We start from the raw sequence: 23,082 nt of genomic DNA on the forward strand, positions 1-23,082 counted from the left end.
TTATAATACAAATATATTTCCTTAACCAAAACCTAAGAATCATGGGAAAAACCACCATGCATTACAAAAACACTTTTATCAACAACCATGTGCTTAAAGCTGCCAAAAATGGAGGCAGAAAAGCAACCAATTTTTTTGTATGGATTGTACCCATGAACTCCATGTATGGGGGATTTTTTCCCCTTGTAAACCTTTCAAACGATGGGGAATAATAACCTCCTATTATTCTTCATGCATTATACAGTGCATGGGGTTAGTCACGCAAAGAATATAACATATGCAACGAATATCCAGCAATATTGTATGTATATTATTAGTTGAAAGAAGACAATAATGATAACTATATTATATCAATAAATACATGGCTGAAGAAGGTATTTGAGATGACATTTCTAAGATATATCGACTACCACTTAGGATTTCAAGTGAGTTAATATCCAAAATACATATTCATCCATCTAATGAAGTATATTAGAGAATCATTTAACAACTTTTGTATGGATGAATGAAATCCTCTATCTACTTGAATGGAATAGAATTTTAAGCTCACATAAATTGAGGGGAATGAATTTCAGTATGCAACTAAATATAGAAAACTTATACAAAGTCTTTTCTACCTTAGCACTAATAGACTAGATATTTCAATTGTTGTTTGAATTCTTTATACATATAGTAGAGGTCCCTATGAAGGACATTAATCTACTACAAAAAAGAGTTCTAAAATACTTGAAAGACAATCAAGATTATGAACTCAAGTATTCTAAGGTGGATGGCTTCACCTTCATTACATATTCTAATTTATATTTTGATAGTGACAAATAAAATGGAGTATCAAATGTAGGAAATCTCATGAGCCTACAATCAACAACTATATCCTCAAGGTCACGGAAATAGTTAATTCTAGCATATTCCACAATAGAGATTAAATATGTTGTAGCTTATGAAGAAAAAAAATAGATTGTGTAGCTTAGGGGAAAACTCGAATATTTATAGGAGAAGCAAGTGAATTCTACTCTTCTCCTACTTGATAATACTTTTTTAATCACGTTGACTAAGAATACCTTACTCCATCGTTTAACTAATCACATGAATCCAAAATATAATTTGATTCAACATCATATAAAGGACAAGACTATTAAGTAAAGAAATTGTTCAAAAACTAATCATATTATCAACATCTTCACCAAAGAAATCAAAAGGAAAATTTTCGAAATGTTTACAGTGGCACTTAGACTAAGAAACACCACTTCAACTCAAGAGGGGAAATGTTGGACACAAAATTCCTTAGGATTTTCGCATTAATTATAGTTATTGTATACACAATGGGGTGTCAGAGCATCAAGATGTGGGGATCAACATGGGGATTCACCACCCCATTGATAATATTGGCACTTAATATTTATATGTCATGGAATCTAGTCAACATGCACCATCATGTGAGTTATCAAATCATGGTAAGGTGGAAATAATTTCATTTAACGCTGCCTATGGTGATATTTTGAGTAAGGATGTAATTGGTAGATGGTGATTCATTTTATTGTGGAGTTTTATGCAACCTAGTAGGGGATGGTTCTAGGAGAATTTTCTACCTTCCTTTGATAAGAATGTGGTTGAGAATTGGTGGGAATTTTTTCTATGCGCTTGATGTGTTACTGAGGAGGGGAGTCCCTGCTATAATTTCATTTGGGGAGATCAAAATAGAGGTACATTTTCTCAGTGTAAGTTGAGCTGGGATCTAGAAACTATATATGGTTGTGTGAAGTTACCTAAACAAATATCTAGCTACCTCTCACTCGAATTTGTTGTACGCACACTAGTTGTGTCTTAGAAGTTGCTCAGGGTTCTTCACATCTAGAAAGAGGTAAGAGATCTTGATTCTCTGTTGGGTCCCTATAATACTAGTGATTACCCCATTACTATTGTAGTTATACCCCTTATTTATATTGTTGTGCCCCTATTACCCCCATATTGTTATTTCTGTGCCCCATAGAATCCCTCTATTGTTATTTTTGTGGCTTTATATTATTATTGTTAGGTCGGCTGGATTATATTGTGACTCCTTAGACTCCTATATATAGAAAGGAGGTTTTGTCATTTGTATCATCCAAGAATTGTTCATTTATGTAATGTAAAGGAGGTTGCCCCCTCGAAGAGGCTGAATTCTAAGGCGTTGATCCATATTTTCTATCTTTTCTTGAGCTGGTTTCATAACATTTGGTATCGGAGCTTTGGATTCTAGGGTTTCACTGCTCCAAACAGGTCATCGTGGAATTTTTGCTATAACCTTTTTTTTGTGACGTTTCAGAAGTCGCAAAAAAAACCCATTTGAGAAGAATTGGCGCTGAACCTTGGGTCTGAATTTCAGAGCTTTTCGCGCTATAATTTCGGAGATATGATCTGAGGAAGTTGGCCTTTTTGCAGACTCCTGAATTACATTCAAAACAGGTGACCTGGGGAAAATCGTCATAACTATCTCTCTGAGGATCGGATTGAAATTTCGTAAAAAGGTATAGAAAGATGATGGACTATAGTTTCGTGTATGTGTGTTTTAGATTCAAAGGTTGAAACAATGACTCGTGGCACGTTGTACAAGTTCGCTCTACTGAACCAGTCTAAAAGCAAGTCACTGTGGGAGATTTCACATAACTCTTCCTTGGAGAATCCAATTTGGCTCAGACTTGTGGCATTTGAAAGAGGACACAGAAGGCTACTACAGGTAGCAATTTTAGTACTGGATGATCCAAAAGTACAGAGATACATCAGATTCAATATCAGGATTCTATAAAGTGAAAAAAGGTGTGTAGTTTTTTTTTCTTAATTTTTGTGTAAGCTTGGTTTAACGGAATTCAAAGGGCATAGTAAAGAATTATTATCGGTAACTGATGCCCCGAGGAAAGAAAATGCAAACACCTAGTAAGGAACCTGAAAGCTCTAACATGACTCATGAAGAAGAAGAAGTAATGCTACATGATATATCAAAATTACAAGAACAAGTGCAACAAATGTCACGCTCACAAAAGCTAACAGAAGCTAAGATAAGTGGCGTGGAATCTAAGATAAAGGGCATGGAAGCTAAGATGGATGATTCAAAGACAGATTTGAAGAGAGACATGGAAGATTTCAAGATAGATTTGAAGACAGATATGGAAGAATTGAATAAGTTGCTACAAGAAAGGGTCACTAATGGTGAAAAGGTAGTAAAGGAAACTCATGATGAGAACAAAAGAAATGTTAATCATGATACCATAGACGCTAATGTTGGATCGAAGAATCACCATATTCCAAAAATCGATATGAGGAAGTTTGATGGCAAGGATCCCGCTACATGGATATTACAGATGGAGCAATTCTTCGATCTCAATAATGTGAAAAACGCACAAAAGGTACGTATGGAAACTGTATATTTGGAACCAAATCAGTTTGTATGGTATCAATGGCTTTGCTCTCGTAAACAATTTATCACTTGGGCAATTTTTACGGAACAATTGGTAGCACATTATGAAGATACAAAAAGCAACACTTTTTTTAGCCAATTGATAAGTCTCAAACAAAAGGGTTCAGTAATGGAGCACATTGAGGAGTTCCAAAAATTGAACATAAGGGTAAAAGATATTCCAGAGGAGCATAGGATTGATGTGTTCATAGGGTCTTTAAAGGATGATATCCAACATGATTTTCGCCTTTGGGAACCAGATTCATTAGAGAAGGCATTCAGGTTAGCAAGAAAAATGGAAAGCAAAATTATGGCAACCAGGAAGCATACCACTCACAACTATAAAGACGGAAGTGTTGTTGCCCCTAGTCTTCCACAACCTATAAGGTTGACACCACAACAATTGGAAGAAAAGAGAGCAAAAGGGCTTTGTTACAGTTGTGATAGCAAATACACTAAAGGTCATAAGTGTGCTGAGAAGAAATTATTCTACATAGATTGTGAAGAGGAAGAAGAAAAGGAGCAAGAAAGGTCAAAAGAAGAAGATATACTCCAGGAACAAAGCCTAGATGAAGAACAAATAAATCTGACCATATCTTGTAATGCATTGGCGGGAATTACCACTCCTCAAACCATCAAGAAGAAAAAGGTAATAGTGTTGATTGATTCAGGAAGCACCCACAATTTTATTCATTGTAGGGTAGCAAAAGAATTGAATTGCTTCCTATATCCAGCACCAGAGTGTCAAGTGATGATTTCAAATGGAGGAACAATAAATTGCTCTAGAAAGTGCCATAATATCAAGCTATCTATGGGAGAATATGTATTGACAAGCCCAATGCTTTCCATTCCAATGGGAGGTGCGGATGTTGTACTAGGAGTCCAATGGCTACAATCCTTGGGTATAATAGCTTTTAATTTTCAAGAACTTTTCATCAAATTTTCTACGGAAGGAAAGGAAGTTGAATTAAGGGGTATTGCAGGGAAACCAGGAAAGATAATCAGCTCTCATGGTATGACAAAGCTTCTAAAAAAGGAGCAAAGAGGTGTAATTGCACAATTATGCTCGCTAGATGTTTCCACATTGGAATCATCTATTTCTCCATATCTCCAAAAAGTCTTGGACAATCATTCCAAGGTATTTGAGACTCCCAAGGGTCTCCCACCTATGCGTGATCATGATCATGCTATTCATTTGATTCCAGGAAGTGTTCCTCCAAACATCAGGCCGTACAGATATCCCTATGTCCAAAAAAGTGAAATTGAACGTATGGTTGCAGAAATGCTAGAGGCTGGTATAATTCAACCGAGTCAAAGTTCTTTCTCAGCTCCAGTAGTATTGGTGCACAAGAAGGATGGATCATGGCGCATGTGTCCAGATTATAGGGAGCTCAACAAGCTCACTATTAAAGATAAGTTCCCCATTCCTGTTATTGATGAATTACTGGATGAATTGCATGGATCAATTTACTTCACCAAGTTGGATTTTCGTTCGGGATATCATAAAATCAGAATGAAGATTGAAGACATTCCAAAAATGGCATTTAGAACTCATGAGGGTCATTATGAATTTTTGGTCATGCCTTTTGGCCTTACCAATGCACCTTCAACATTTCAAGGTTTGATGAATTCAATTTTCAAACCATTCCTTAGAAAATTTGTGTTAGTATTTTTTGATGATATACTAATCTACAGCAAGTCTTGGAAGGATCACGTTGAACATGTTGACAGGGTGCTACAACTATTGGAGGAGAAACAATTATATGCAAAAAGATCCAAATGTTTCTTTGGAGTCCAGGAGGTGGAATATTTGGGTCATATTGTATCTCATGAAGGAGTTAAGGTAGACCCTAGCAAAATTAAAGCCATTAAGGAATGGAAAATCGCCACATCCATAAAGCATCTGCGAGGATTTCTTGGGTTGACAGGGTATTATCGCAAGTTTGTTAAGAAATATGGGAGAATAGCAGCACCTCTAACAACATTATTGAAGAAAGATTCATTTTCATGGACTCCAGAAGCAACAAAGGCATTTGAACATCTTAAAGAGGCAATGTGCCAAGCACCGGTCTTAGCTACACCGGACTTCACAAAAACCTTTATTGTGGAATGTGATGCTTCAGGAAATGGAATTGGTGCTATTCTAATGCAAGATGAAAGACCCATTGCTTTTGAAAGTCGTCCAATCAAGGGAAAGTTTTTAAGCAAAGCTATTTATGAGAAGGAAATGTTGGCAATACTCCATGCACTTAAGAAATGGCGACCCTACCTAATGGGAAGACACTTCAAGGTAAAAACGGATCATGATAGCCTTAAATACTTTTTAGAACAAAGATTATCCTCTGAAGAGCAACAAAAGTGGGTCACAAAGATGTTGGGTTATGACTTTGAAATCATCTACAAAAAAGGGAAGCAAAATGTGGTGGCAGATGCACTCTCAAGAAAGGATGAGGATGTGCAAGCATTGTTGTGTGCCATTTCTATTATCCAACCAGATTGGATAAATGAAGCAAGGGAGGAATGGAAGAATGACGAAGAAGTGTGGGCACTTATTCGAAAGCTACAACAAGATTCCAGTACTTCTGATACATTTAGCTGGCAAAATGATTCGTTATGGTACAAAGATCGCTTATACCTCTGTAAGAATTCCCAGCTAAAACAAAATATTCTTATGGAATTGCACACTTCTCCCTTAGGAGGGCACTCAGGATTTTTAAAAACTTACCACAGGTTTAAGAAGGAATTTTTTTGGGATGGCCTTAAATCAGATATTCAAAAGTTTGTGGCGCAATGTTTGGTTTGCCAGCAAAATAAAGTTGAAACAATTAAGACACCGGGTCTATTACAACCTTTATCCATTCCAAGCCAACGTTGGGAGGAGGTTTTAATGGATTTTATCACAGGTTTACCCAAGTCTGAGGGAAAGAGTGTCATCATGGTGGTAGTTGACAGACTTACCAATTATGCACACTTTTGTGCATTATCACATCCATTTAAAGCCAGTACAGTTTCTACTGCATTTATGGAAACAGTTCAAAAGCTACATGGAAACCCAAAGATTATTGTAAGTGACAGAGATCCCATTTTCACTGGAAATTTTTGGACAGAATTATTTTCTTGTTTTGGTACTCAGTTAGCTCATAGCTCATCTTATCATCCTCAATCTGATGGGCAAACTGAGATAGTAAACAAATGTTTGGAAGGATATCTTCATTGCTTTGTATCTGATAAACAGACACAATGGGTCAAATGGTTTCCTCTGGCTGAATGGTGGTATAACACTTCCTTCCATACAGCAACAAAAATGACCCCATTTATGGCACTTTATGGGTATCAACCACCATCCATCACATCATATTTAAGAGAAAATTCTAAGGTTCAGGCAGTGGAACATCACATTGAACATCAACAACAAGTCCTCCAACTCTTAAAGGATAACCTCGTGTTGGCACAAAATAGAATGAAACAACAGGTAGATCAACATCGCAGTGAAAGAAGTTTTGATGTAGGTGATTGGGTATTCCTACAGCTACAACCATATAAGCAAATGTCCCTAAAGCAAGCTAAGAAGGATAATAAATTATCACCAAAGTATTATGGTCCGTACAAGGTGTTGCAAAAGATTGGTACTATGGCATACAAATTGGAGCTTCCTGCAGCGTCTCGATTGCACCCAGTCTTCCATGTTTCATGTTTAAAGAAGGTTATAGGTGACAAGCTCCTAATTCAAACAATATTGCCAGAACTTGATGAGGAAGGAAAAATTATATTGGAACCGGAAGCAGTCACAGAAACAAGAACTCGACAGCTACGAAATCGATCAATTTCAGAGTATCTTATCAAGTGGAAGAACTTATCTGCTGAAGATTCCACATGGGAGGATGAGAATTTTATGCAGAAGTATCCAGAACTACTCAAGCATTGAGGACAACACTTTTTTGAAGGAGAGAGGCATGTTGGGTCCCTATAATACTAGTGATTACCCCATTACTATTGTAGTTATACCCCTTATTTATATTGTTGTGCCCCTATTACCCCCATATTGTTATTTCTGTGCCCCATAGAATCCCTCTATTGTTATTTTTGTGGCTTTATATTATTATTGTTAGGTCGGCTGGATTATATTGTGACTCCTTAGACTCCTATATATAGAAAGGAGGTTTTGTCATTTGTATCATCCAAGAATTGTTCATTTATGTAATGTAAAGGAGGTTTCCCCCTCGAAGAGGCTGAATTCTAAGGCGTTGATCTATCTTTTCTATCTTTTCTTGAGCTGGTTTCATAACATTCTCTCTCTGAGTTTATCACCTTTATTTTTAAAGAATTTCTCCTCATTTTTATTCTTTTTGGAGGGTTGTTGCAAGTGAAGAATCTTGCAATATTAAATTCTTTGTGCAAGTTTTGGGTTGTTTTGGGTGTGCCATTTTACTATAGGGCCGAGGAGTTTTCCAAAGGAACTTTTTGCATAGCCTCTTATATATCTGACCTGTTAATTTTTACAGCTCAACAATGAAATTACCCTATGTGTATTGACATGGGTAGTGAGAGTTTCAACATTTGATGGATTGGTCTTGGGCTTAACTAAGTTGAGGTTCAGTTGATCTAGGCTCTTTAAACTCTTTATTAGGAGTTATGTATGGACACGTTTTCTTGGGGTAGATCTAGATATTGGTTGAGTTAGAATCAAACATGGGATAACCCCTATAGTAGACCATTGTCAATAGTATTTTATTCCCTTTGTGGTGGCTTACAAGAATTTTTCCAATGACAAGAGGGGACTCATACCAAGAACTCAACTACATCTAAGACGGACTATGTTTCTGGTTAAAATAAATAGAGGGTTCTGTCCCTAGATGTTTTGGTGGAGACGATGTCTTGCTATAACAAATTTACTATTTGGGTGTAAAGGGTGGTGGAGTGTAGGTACATTTCCTATAACGATCTAGATGGCCATGCCTCACTAATGTGGATGGGTGGGAAGAGGCATCAAAGATAAGGGGCAAGGTGGGGGGCATGTATAGGAATATCATGTCTTCAGTGTGGTTATTTTCCTAACATCCTATCTTCCTTCTCCCACAATGGCTCAGATCCTTTAACATGCTAACAATAATAGCGTTTTGAGGTAAGTCACTCTTTCCTTGGATAATATCAACAGGGCTCAAAAAGATTATCATAATGACATTATCAACTTCGTGGACCATACTTACCATAACTTATGGTAGATGCATAATATACTACACATCCTGAAGAGAGGGTTGAAGTGCATTCAGGAGAGGTTGGGTCAAATTGAGATTAGGCTAACCTGTGTGGAGAAACACGTCCATTATGATTTCAAACCCCCTCCATATCCTGGATCAAGTTTGGACCACCATATTCTAATCAACTCTTCTGATTTTTTATGATTGTTGGTTTTATCTTAGTCTTATAGGTTTTCTGTTTTAACTTTCCATTTCAAGTCTGGCTATTTTTGTTATTTTTGGAACTTTCTATGTATCTGGGTTTACATCTACTAGCCAATAAATTTTGTAAGAGTGAGGATAGTAGGATTTTGGGAAGCCATATGCCGAAATTTGGTCTTTGGACTTCATAGAAAACCTTTGATTCATAAAAGAGAAAAGAATACATATTTTAAATATTATAAAATGAGGAGTCGTAGGTGGATACGAAGAATCGTTGGGCCTTGGAATATAAGGCTAAATGTCACATTATTTATTTTATATAAGATATTTTTCATCAATGCATAATACTTTGACATAAGACTTATCTCTTTGACACATTTATTGTGTAAGAATACCATCCAAGAAACCAAAACATATAGTGTTATAATGGATGGAGAAATGACCAGTGAAGAAACAACAACCCTATAGGAATCATCTCTTAAACATGAAGAGGACATGGTAGAAGAAATGTTAGCAGGAAAGTTGTGTGCTACTTAAATTAGTCTTAAACATTAAAACTTAAGCTATAAAGGAGATATCTCTATTCTCACTCTTCCTACAAAAACCAACATTATGGAAAGGAAAGGAAAACCCCCTTTGCAATTTAACGAAATATTTCTCCAACTCAAATAGAAAATCTCAGGGTTTCCACCCAAAACAACAAGGTTGCAATGGAAGGATTTGTTGTACAAACCATGGGATGAAATGCCATTCTAAAACCAAAAAATAATAACTCCACATTCCCCATGTATGACATTTGTAGAAATTTTCAATAGATAGAGTCGATCTTAAACAACTTGAAATTTTTCCTAAATCCACAATAGAAAATGATAACTCGATAAAAAAGTGAAAATGTTCCTACTAAAATTAGACATTGAGGAAATTTTGGGGCAAGAAGTGGGCCTCAAATGTAACAATGTACTATAAAAATAAAATTTGAAAGAACCAATAACATTTAAGGTAGTGATGTCAACCATAAGGGTAAACACTTTTTGAAGGAAAGGGAGAAAATCATTTTTTAATCATTTTTTTAATTAATCCCCCTGTCGGTTTACTCAAATTTCAATTGTGGAGACTCCTTTGATGAATAATTATATTATGTATACAAAGAGTTCCTAAACTTGAAATTTGATTAAATGATAAAGAGATGAGTAAAAAATATGGTTAAAAAGTTAGCTTTCCTTCTTTCCATTAGAAAATCCGTAGCTCTCATTTTATTAGTATAGATATTATTTCATTATTTTCCTTGCGAGACCTATTTTAGACCTCAAATTTCCCCTACTAACAATATTTTTATGAAAACAAGAAGCTAAAATAATGTAAAACAAAATTATGAATACAACTAGCATATGCACATTTTCAAAATGATAAACTCCTCCATTTGTCATAAACTTCAAAATGTTCAATTATAAATTTCATCATTGTCTATTGGATTTAGCGACGACATTTAATGTTATACAATATTTCATTTATCAAAAAGATTAATGTTGTTTTCTCTAGTTGAGCTACATGAAATATTCAATTAGACATGTCTAACATGAATGTTATGGGTAAAATTAAAGAGTTCATGACTAGTTTATATTTCGATCCTAATGTTTGTTTAGCTATTAACATTATTGTTCTTATTATTCCTTAATATTAATATTATGATTTTTTTGTCAAACAAGTTATTTTTATAAAATCTAGAGGGGTACTTTGCTACTAATTAGTCACACTTATGGTTATTGTACAAAGAAAAGGCTAATGAAATCGATGTGGATAGATGGAATCATAGGAAACATACTATAACAAAGTCAGAATGCCAAAATAAACCTATTAGTATCATATTTGGTTGTAAGTGACCAAATTTGGTTTTTACAACCACCTCCTTAGGTAGAAACGCATATTAAATTCATTTCTATCACATTGATTGGTGATGCTAATTGTAAAAATAATAACTTTAGCTAGCACTAGTTCCTATAACTTACATATAGACATGAAAATCTTAACTCTTTTTCTGGATGGCTCTAGATCACATCAAGGAGCCAGGGAAAGTTGTATCCTTATTGATACACAGAAAAAGTAGGCTCCCATTTCTTGTTTGACTGTGTTCAGAGCATAATCGAGTATGAAGCTTTATTTCAAGTTTGATTAAGTTATTGATCTAAAAAGTAAACTGATTGAATGTTTTTAGTGACTCAAATAACAATCAATTTGGTAACGAATTACATATGTTATCTCTCCCCTCAATGAACGAGCTCTCGTCTAAGAGTTTCGAATTTAATTAGTAATTTTTATTTGTTCTTACATATATTCCTCACTCTGAGAATGTATCATGTATATGTTTGCTAAGGTGCTACTGCTAGGTTTTCCCTTTTTGAATAACATTTTCTTTATCTAAAATAATTTTAACGCTTGAACCTTTGATAAGTTAACCACCCGGATGGTAATCAATGATGATGATAAAATTACTGAACTCCTGGCCAAACATGGAACTTTTAAACATTGTTATAGATGATCAGGAACATGATGTAGCTGCGCATAATCACACATGGACAGTATTAAGTGCATTCTAATATGCGTAAAATGAATGATTTCCTAACATTAATGAAGTTGTTTTATATGTCAACAATATTTTGAGAAATGGTGGCTATTTAAGATGAACAAACGTTATGTGGGTTATTAGTTAATAAATCTGGGAATTGAGGGAAAAAAAAAAAAACATCAATGTTAGAAATAGAAAAGAAGGCATATATTTAGCTTTTAAAGGAATACAAAGATGTTTTTGTTGGGTTTATGAAGAATAAAAACTCATGACACAAAGTTCATATAACATGTCATTCAAATCAAATACGAGGTAAAGGCCTTTCGGAGAAAAGAATGTAAGCTGCATCCGACTCTCGTACCTATTATAGGAATAATTAGATAATTAATTACTGCAATTATCATATTCAAGGTTGATTATTCTTCCTTGGTTATGAATTTAGTGTTTGTTAAAAAGAAATACGGGGAAATCAGTCCATCTATGGATTTTTAAATATCAATCAAATGTTTGATAAAGATAAACACCTTGTTCCTTGGATGTAATAGATTTTTTTAGGTCATTTCTAGGTCTAAAATATTTTCACTCTTATATTTATAATTTACTTGCCGTTAGATTTTGGTGGCAAACTTCAATTGGTTGGAAACCATATGCATTCTAAAAACACCCTAGTTGAAGTATTCCTTATAAATAAATACACACTATACAAGGAAAACATTAAACAGAAACCCGGGATACCTTCCCACATTTTTGGATAGGATTTTTAGTAAATGTATTAGTGTAAAATTTTACATATAACCCACGAAATTTGGCCTAGCAAGATGTTAAAATATAAATATTAACCAACCATTAAAAACACGTAATTAAGATAATCCCTCCGGCTATATATACTCATGAAACCCAAAAATTAAGACTTGGTTGAATGCAGAAAGCCCGTAGTATCGACCTCATACCTTAATACCATCTATCATACGATTATATTCTTCATAGACCATCCCATCCATGAATTAGGTATAAAAGTTCTAATCTTCAAATATATATATGTATGTAAATTCATTGTTCTGCATAAACATTGGCTTTATATATATATTAATAGTTTGCAAATTATATTTAGCCATTAGATATTGGATTGAGTTAAACTTAAATGACATCACCAGATGCTATGCGGGTACAAGTACATGATCAAACACTACCTAGAGGTGCCTTATGGCTTCATGCTAGGCTTTTATGGGAATTGAATGGTATAAATTGTGCTTGAAGGTGAAAAAATCTCCAATTTTCACCATTGTATTTAACTACTTAAAAAAAACTATAATTAAAATTTGTACTAATACATGCATATTAATTAAATGGTTTCTAAATTCCAACAAATATTTATATCATGATACAGATAAAATGTGAACAGAATTGAAAAAAAGGAGATGTAGCTCACATGTGTGGCCTGCACGTGGAGACTACACTCACAAAACAGAGAGATCACTCTCGTACACTCTATTACCATCAATGAAAAGATTACATCATTAAATACAACTCTAGAAATCAGGAAGTTGCAACCGCACTCCTAAACTCTAGGAACAAATCCTAAACTAAGGAGAGGAGATACGTTACAACTATGTAACCATTTCTCCATTAATACAAAATAATATTAATTATTTTCAACTCCCCCCCCTTAATGGAGAAAGGGTTCTCCTGAACTCCTAACATCCCTCTAAACAATTCAAATTTCACTCATGCAAGAGGCTTTGTAAAAATATCAGCCATATTGTCACAAGTTTTACAATATTCAATAACAATTTCTTTTGACTATACTTTCTCTCTGATAAAATGGAGTTGAGTGTCTATATGTTTGGTGTTTTTATGGAACATCGGATTGTGTGCCAATTTAATGGTGCTCTGGTTGTCGCTTTTGATGGAAGTAGAATTCTTCTGTTCTTTTCCTGGATCATTAAGAAGCCTTCTCAACCAGATCGCTTCACATGTCGTTGCACACAATGCTTGATACTCAGCTTCACACGATGACAAGGCTACAGTACTTTGCTTCTTACTGCTCCATGCTATGACCCCGGATCCTATGTTGAATGCGTAACCTGTGATGGACCTTCGATCATCCAAGTTACCTACCCTGTCTGGGTCTGAAAAACATGTTAGAGTAACATGAGATGCGTCAGTGTATAAAATACCATAATTAACAGTACCACCAAGATACCTCAACACGCTTTTTGCTGCTACCTAGTGACTTTCAAGCGGTTTCGACATGAATTGGCTCAACACACTAATAGAGTATGTCAAGTCAAGTTTGGTTGTTGTAAGATATATCAAGCTGCTAACCAGCTGTCTGTACATTGTAGCATCAACCTCTTTAGTGCCATCGTCATTGCTCAACTTCAGATTCTGCTGCAAAGGTGTCGCTGCTGATCTACACTGATCCATACCAAACTTTTCCAATAGATTTCTGGCATACTTCCCTTGGGTAAGAAAAGTTTGCCCAGTGTCTCTGCATACTTCTAATCCCAGACACTAATGAAGGCTTCCGAGATCTTTCATCTCAAAAACTTGTGCCATAAGCCTTTTGATTCTTCTAATTAAATCATCTGCATCTCCTGTTATAATCATGTCATCCACATACAAAGAAATCAAAATAATCTGCCCCTGATTATTGTACTTGGTATACAAATTTGGGTCATTTAAACTTCTTTGAAAGCCATGCTCTAAAAAGAAAGAATCAACCTTTTCGTACCAAGACCTGGGTGCTTGCTTTAAACCATATAAAGCCTTTTTCAATCTACAAACAAGATGTTCCTGCCCCTGCTTTACAAATCCTTCTGGTTGTACTAAGCAAATGTCCTCGTTTAAATCACCATTTAAAAATGCAGATTTAACATCAAGCTGGTGTAATTCCCAATTACATTTAGTAGCTAAAGTAATAAGCATTCTAATTGTATTTAACTTTGCTACATGTGAAAAAGTATCATCAAAATCTATACCTTCCTGCTATTCTTTTGCAACCAACCTAGCTTTTAATTTCTCTATACTTATGTCTGCATTCGTTTTTGGTTTAAATAGCCATTTACATCCTATGGGTGTTTTATTCTTAGGTAGCTCAACAAAATCCCAAGTATCATTTCTAAGAATTGATTCCATCTCTTCATTCATTGCAGCCCTCCACTCCTTAAATTGACTAGCTTCTTTGTAATTAGTGGGCTCTACAATGTTCAAAACCTTTGACATCAAATCATAGTCTCTCAATTTTAATGGCTTTTGAGTCTTCCTACCTGATCTCCTTGGTAGGGGACTTACCTCAAATTTGTTCTCTTCTACTATAATTGGGCTTGCATTATCACCTTCTTGTTGTTCTTCTTTTTGCTCTTCTTTCTGCTCCTGCTCTCTTTCATCCTCGCTGCCTTCCTCCAACAACAATGGAACGTGCCAATAATCACCAATGTCATCTTTCCCTTCCTGTACCTGTTCATGAAACACTACATCCCTGCTTGCAAATGCCTTACGAGACTCCGGATTGAATAATTTATATGCTTTAAATTCTGTGCCATAACCAACAAAGATGCATCTAACTGCTTTAGGGTCTAATTTCTTCCTATCAGGTTTGGGTATATGGGCAAATGCTTTTGACCCAAATACTCTTAGATGGTTTACTGCTAGTTTAAATCCATATAGAGCTTCAAAAGGGGCTTTAAAGCCAAGATACCTGGTAGGACTTCTCTTCTTCAAATATACAGTAGTGTTAATAGCCTCTGCCCAAAAACTATTAGACAAACCCTTCCCTTGTAACATGCTCCTTGCGCACTCCACCAAGGTTCTGTTTTTGCACTCTGCAACTCCATTCTGCTATGGTGTGTGTGGCATTGTATATTGCTGAACAATCCCGTGAGATTTGCAGAATTTCATGAATTCCCTTAGCTTGTATTCTCCCCCTTGATCAGATCGGAGAATTTTTATACTCTTACCAAACTATTTTTCCACCAAGGTTTTAAATTCTATAAAGCACTGGAAAGTCTGACTTTTCTTATTCAAAAAATAAACCCATGAATATCTAGTGCAGTCATCAGTAAATAACAAAAAATAATATGCTCCTACTAGCGACATTGTCTGCATAGGTCCGCATACATCAATGTGCACTAGTTCTAAAATATCTGTTTCCTTCCTCCTATCATGCATAGGAAACTGTTCTCTATGCATTTTTCCTAAGGCACAACCATCACAATTTAACTGAATATTACAAAAGATAGGGAGCCCCTCAACCATACCTTTCTTCTGCAATAGCATGAGGTCCTACAAATTCAAGTGACCGAACCTCTGATGCCAGAGTTGTTCGGCTATCGATCCTCCTGCAACCATGGCTTGCTTTGGTATACTTTTTTCATCTAGTATGTACAGGCTTCCAACTCGCATGACTATTGCAACTATTTCATTCCTGCAACCCTTTATCACACAATGAGTCTTAAAGAACTCAACTTGCATATCTTGATCAGCCATCATGGATACAGATATCATATTTCTCTTAATTCCAGGTACATATAAAACATTTTTAAGGTGACTAATTTTTCCATTTGGTAACTTGACTGAAATCACCCCATAACCTTTAATCTCGTATCCACTATCATCTCCTAGGTATATTTTTGATCCATTTATACTTTCTTCAAGACTATAAAAAAATTCATTTTTACCTGTCATGTGAGAGGATGCTCCAGAATCCACATACCAAATATCGTCCTCATTAGATGCTGAAAGGGCACAGTCGACTGTGAACAATCGAAATTCATGACTGAAGTCTTTATCTTCTTCTTCAACAAAGTATCCTCTGTGCTTTGCATTTGCCTGCTTCCTCTTTGCATCATCAGCCTGTTTCTTATAACATTCACTTCGTATATGACCCTTCCTTCCACAATACTAACATTTCTTTTTAGAATGATTTGCAAGCATACCTTTATGTGAATGTGAATTCTTATGTGATGTTCCTCCTTTCTGCTTTGATTGCTGCTATGAATGCTTTCCATTGAATGATTGTCGTTTCGCCATCAGCGCAAGATCATCATTCTGGGGGTTCTGGTTCTGCCGCTGCTCCTCCTCTTGCAGCAAGATCCCTGTCAGATCTTCAAATGTGGGTGTTTTCTCCCTTGCCGCCAATCTAGTAAAAAACATTTGAAATTCATCACGCATCCCACTCAGTGTGATTGAGACAAGATAAAAGTCAGACACTGTCTCTCCGATGGCCCCCAATCCGTCTTTCACATCTTTAATTCGCGCAACAAATGCAGTAGCAGTCTCCCTTTCGTCCATCCTCATTGAAAATAGCTTGCTTTTAAGCGCCATAATTCGACTGGTGTTCGGGGTCTGATACAGGCTTTTGATGGTCGTCCAGATCTCCACGGACGTTTTACAGTCTTTGATGTGGGGGATAACATTATCTTTCATGGACATCTTCAACAAGACTTTGGCCTTGTTCTCTCGTTTTTCCCAATATTGCTCCTGTGGCCCTGCGTTCGGCTTCTGGTCATCACCTGTAACTATGGACCAAGCATTCGCACCCTCAAGCAAGGTATGGATCTTAAACTTCCCATTCGTGAAGTTAGATCCATCAAGTTTACCAGACTCGTGAAGGTAAGATTCCATCGTATTACTCATTTTGATCAGATCTACAAAATGAATCTACCCAACAACAAAAAAATGATACCTGTCAGATCGATCTATCACCTCTGCCACGATCTACAGTGTCTGGCAATCCCGCTCCAATGAGAAAATTCGGCATTTTCAATACAACCGAAAAATTGATCTGATCAAAATTGATCCGATCTGCCTCTCCCGGATAGATCTGCAACTTCGCCGATCTGCACCCCATGCAAATCACCAAACGAAGATGAGGCTTCCCGCAGATCCCCTTGAAGGTGAGTTGGCGCTTCCCCATGCATATTGGCGCGTTCCTGAGTGAAAAATTCACACCAAGAGAAAATCGCTTAGAGTAAAATTTGCTGGTGCAATTTCCCCCTTAAATTTCGCGCCAATCTAGTATTCTGGCGCGGTGGCACGCCTAATAACTGAACAGACGCGGCAATCTAGAATTCTGGTGTGCTCCCGAGCCAGAAACCCGCGCCAACCCTCTTCTACTCAGAAAAAAAAAAAATTCTGAGTTCGAGCCAGGTGTTCTGCAGTCCACCTGCTCAATTAAGCACAGAGCTCTTGTGTACACGCGGCCACAGAGGAACTTCAAGCCACACCGGAAATTCTACCACACAGGCAAGCTAGCTACAAAGGCGCTTCAACCACAAAGGTGATAAAAGATCAGGCTCACCCAATCTGAGCTCTGATACCAAGATAAAATGTGAACAGAATTGAAAAGAAGGAGATGTAGCTCACAGGTGTGGCTTGCACCTGGAGACTACACTCAAAAAACAGAGAGATCACTCTCATACACTCTATTACCATCAACGAAAATATTACATCATTAAATACAACTCTGGAAATCAGGAAGTTGCAACCACACTCCCAAACTCTAGGAACAAATCCTAAACTAAGGAGATACGTTACAACTATGTAACCATTTCTCCATTAATACAAAATAATATTAATTATTTTCAACTGATACATCTTATAATCATGAAAAAAAAATAAGAATTAATTAAAGTATAATTCCTTTATTATTATTATTTTTGTTTATTAAAAAATAATATATCAATTAAACATATATACATTTAAAGAAACATGTAACAATATCTATAAGTAGATTCATCTCACTTCATCATGGAGACTCTTAACATATAAATAGTCTTTGTTACAATACCATGAGCCAATATCATGGCTTAATAATACTACATGCCCAAAAAACTATAACTCATATTTATATGATAGTTTTATTAATTAATCAATTTAATTCAAAAGGAAAGAATGAGATAGCTACCTTTAAAATAAATGTTAACATTTTATATGTAACTAGTACTAAGAATATTTTAAAATATTTCACGGAGATTATGATGATCGACCTACTCAAAACTAGATTTCACTTTTTTAAGCTTCTAGAGGATACGAATTCCTTTGGTTGATGTAATTTTAAAATGTTTTAGAAGCTTATAGAAGGCATACATGGCAAAGGAAGATATTCCACATTCTTTAGGTTTGTTTTTCTTATGTATAAGTCACCTGTAAGTTTCAGAGGGGGGCAGCCAACGCAATGCAAAATTCACGCTAGGAGGGGTACAATACAAGGTAAGGGGGGCAGTTAGGCCTGAGAGGCTACACCATGAAATCTTGTTTTTATTTAATCCAATTTATTGTATTATTTTGATATCTGCGAGTGTTTTATTTTATGTGTATGGTTTTTACTCTATGCTTGTGTTTCATCGAGAGCCATGAGAATTATGATAGAGAGGAGGGCCCATAGAGAAGCTATCGTCATAGCCATAAGGGATGCCACCAAAAGAACTGTCACTAGGAAGGCGAGAATGTTGATGGATAAATATGGAATGACGTAATAGAGTCCAAGAAAGGAAGTCGGGTCAAAGGTAGTTAGGCATTTGGTTGAATTGAGCCATGAGGAGAGTTAGGGCTGACCCCCTACCAAGCAGTAGAGATGACCTACAACTTGCATCCAAAGCCCCAACCCCAATGACCATGTGGGACTCATGGGGTCGAGCCCTAATTTACTTGAGCCATTGGGTCAAACTTTCGTGGAGTTAAATTGGTTGAAATGTTATTTGAGCTTGAGTTTACAATCGGTCTAATATGAGGCGAGCCGTGTGCATTCCAGTTTAATTGGAAGATTAAAGGAGGCCTTGTACAATAGTCGTTCTGGGGATTTTTAGGAGCATTGGCTACATTGGTGCAAGCCATGAATAGTGAGAGAGAGAAATCATGGGCCCATAACCCACACGCTCATGAGATTTTTGATCCATTCGTGAGTCAAATATAAAGATCTCAAAATCATTCATTAACTCCATATCATCTATCTAATAATTATTGATAATTAAATTAACAATTTAAAAACTTTATTCCAAAATACACACCTACCAAAAAAGCATATTTTATATTAATATAAATTATTTTAATTATCAAAATAATATACTTATTAAAATAATTTTATTTTTTAAAGATATAATAGGAGAATTTTATCTTGACGTTTTTCAAAATACATTAAACTAACCTATCGATCTCGTAAAATTTATTAGTTTTGATAATAATGTTGTTTTATAAAAATGATTCATTTCTTAAATATAATAATAACATTACTCTTCGGCCTGGAGTATGCCGTAAAACTGCTTCTGCTTGGCTAAGAGCTCGTCTTCCTCGGACGTAAGGAAACAGGTTAACGGCCCAAGACCCAGAGGCATCTGGCAGGAGTGAGAGCCTGCTCCCGATTACGGACCACCAGCAGGGTTATGCCAGGTGGCGTGGTTTTCCTATTTAACAGTGATGAGTCAAACCTAGCATTCGCGGATAGCAGCCAGAGATGGCTGTCCTCACTGTTGTTTTGACACCTGAGTTGATAGGTTTTACCACCTTCGGAAGAAAAAATAATAACATTACTCTATTTATTTATTTATTTATTTATATATATATATAAATCAATTTTTTTATAATACATGTTAATATATAACTATTATATTATGTAAAATCAACAGATCATATATAATAACGTTGTTTTCTTAATTTAATAAAATATAATTTAGTGACGTGAAAACTATGTTAACATGAGTGAACGCGATAAAGCTAAGCATATCTTTCAAGAACGTGAAACCTTCTTTCCGAACTATAATAAAGTTGGTGAATGCAAAAAAAAACTAAGCCTATCCTTCTTCTTTATGAAATATTGGTCACTCTCATTAACTAAAATAATGTTATGATGATGGGCTGGTTTGTTTATTTATTTTCTATTGGTCACTCTCATTAACTATAATAATGCTATGATGATGGGTTGGTTTGTTTATTTATTTTCTATTGGTCACTCTCATTAACTATAATAATGTTATGATCATGGGTTGGTTTATGTATTGTTATTTGTTTATTTATTTGTTTGTTTTTTCCAAAAATAAAAAAAGTTATTATAATTTAGTTTTTTAAATTAGATTTAAAAATCAAACCTAAATTAATTAAAATATTTATATGGGAGAATTGGTATTAAGAACGAGTAGAGTCAATGGCACTGCCATTATACTCTTGAACCCAGAGAAACTGGCCACAAGCCACGCTACATAGATACACGGAAATTTCAAATTTGAGCAACCCAATATTAGTTGGCAAAAGCCTTCTTGTGTGGGACATCCACAATTGAGGGGTCCCAATATTGATTGTCAAAGGCCTTCGTGTGAGAGACATCCACAATCAGAAAGTCTAAAATCCCAGATATTGATTGGCAAAAACCTTCCAGCATCCATAGTTAGGGCTAACCCAATATGCTCAATATAATTAGAATATTAAAAAGGTATATTCTTAGTTCAGTACCTGGGGAAATTGAATTTGTTCTCGTTCTCCAAACGAATGACGGCTATTCTTTTGGTTCACGTCAGTGATGTAACGTACCCTGATGTCGAATTCATATGCTTCACTTTTTTAATTGTGAGGGAACGGACATTCCAAAAATTTGCGCACGAGGACGATGGAATATTTTGACTTCAGACAAAGTGTTGCAGATACAATATGCATTCATTTTAATTTTTGAACCATTAGAGAGTCCAGTAGGGATGCCTTTCTAATTGGATCATGTGCTCGATTATTGCACCTATAAGAATAGTTACAAGGGATAATAATGGTGGAAAGCGTAATTGAATATGATATTTTTAGAACCTTCCTTTGTACAATTTGCACATGAAATAAAAGAGAATGTTAGTTGATATGGCTGTCACCAAACGCTTCTCTGGTCCTTCACCGAATCCTGTGGTCGTTACATTTTTTTGGTTTTTTTATTTTTTATTTTCGGGTTGTGATTCATTGTTCAGTGAACCAACGTTTAGTTTTTTTTTTAAGGAAAATACAATGAACGCTGATCGAATCATTCATATATTTGGAAAAGTGTTATTATTTATATGTGTCGGTCTTTTAATTTTGGTGGATTGTTTACGTGTTTTTTCAAAAAGTTCTAACTTTTGTTTAAGTTAGCATGTTTTAATTTGCAGACTAAGCATATATAAGTTAGCATGTTTTCATTTAATTATTGATGATTATTAGTTTGTATAGAAGGAATGAAGATCTTAAAATATTTTTAAAGTAGTATGCATATATCAAAGATTGAGATTTATCTATAAAGATCATGTTAATGGGTGATTGTTTCTCATGCATGTGATATCAGTAAGTCATTATCTTAGCTCATAGTATTGTAAAAAAACCTATTTATAAGTTAAGAATCTCCTTGAATGTCCATTTCATGCTTTTTTATATTAATTTTTTAGAACTAAAACAAAAGAAATTACAAATTCATCTTGGTTCGATCAATCATCAATGTTTTGGAAATTAATCACACTTAGCTTTACACCTCAAGAGATTTATTTCACAATGATAAAATATTTTAACTATAGTAAAAAAAATTGTTCACTTTTCCTTTATAATATGTACAAAGTTGAAATTGAAATATTTTGTTAATAATTTATATTTTATATAACTTTTTTTTCTTATTAATATATTTCGTTTTAAATATTACATGTCAAATGGACATAGAGGGAATAAACATCACCTAAAATAAATAATATTATTTTTACATGTCGTGAAATCAATACTATTATTTTTACATGCCATATTTCAACTCTATATTTAGTGAAGAAATTACATATCCTCACACAAAAAGTGTTATTTTTTTAACTTTCAATTACTTTATATTTGGCATAAAATAATTATGGAATTTGAAGTATATTATTTAGGGTCAACATTAGTTTTTTTTGTCATTAATGACATCTTCATGCAATAATTTAAACTAACCTTGTTAATCTATTAGCCCCTAAAAAAATTATATTAAAATTATCTATAATATTTTTTATTTTCTACCATGGTGAATTAGTATCTAAGTGGAGTAATGCGAGTAAGGTCCAAGATCAAACCGAGGGGTTTCCACTATAACAGTAAGAGTATATCCAATAGCCTTTAAGCAATATATGTAACAAATAGCAAGAGCAGGCGGGCCAAGATAAAACCTAGAGGCTAATACTATAACACCAAGAGTATAAAGAATAGCATGACTCGAGAATCTAATAGGGTGAGATAGATTACTTCCTAAGCTTTATCACAATGGGCCAAAGATGTCCCCTCATGGAATTTGAAACTTGTTGGAGAGGATAACATCCCATTGTGTCTACTAGTTGGTAGTTCCATGAGAAGACAGTATTATTTATATTATTTTAAATATAATATTGTTGTGCGGAGAGACTCTCTATAGACTAATATGGGGGAGATCATGTCAAGTAATGTTCACTTAAAAATAATAAAATAATATTTATATTAACAAATTAAAAAATAAAAAGAACAAAAAAATATTTCAAGAGAGTGTGAAAAATAAATATTACAATATGTTCATCTTAATTTTACGTCAACTTTATATAGAGAAATATAGTAATTTAAAGTTTAAAAAACTATAATTTTTACTATAATTATTTTTTATCTTTTAGTATGAAGGAGATGTGAAATTCTTCATTACTTATATGCTTATATGGAATTGATAAGTGGGATTTGAAAATAATACTAATATTATAACTGTGTGT

The sequence above is a fragment of the Pinus tabuliformis genome, chromosome 5_1 (genome assembly GCF_031772625.1).
Source record: "Pinus tabuliformis cultivar Carrire ecotype Pingquan chromosome 5_1, CPIR1, whole genome shotgun sequence".
Taxonomy (NCBI): Eukaryota; Viridiplantae; Streptophyta; class Pinopsida; order Pinales; family Pinaceae; genus Pinus; species Pinus tabuliformis.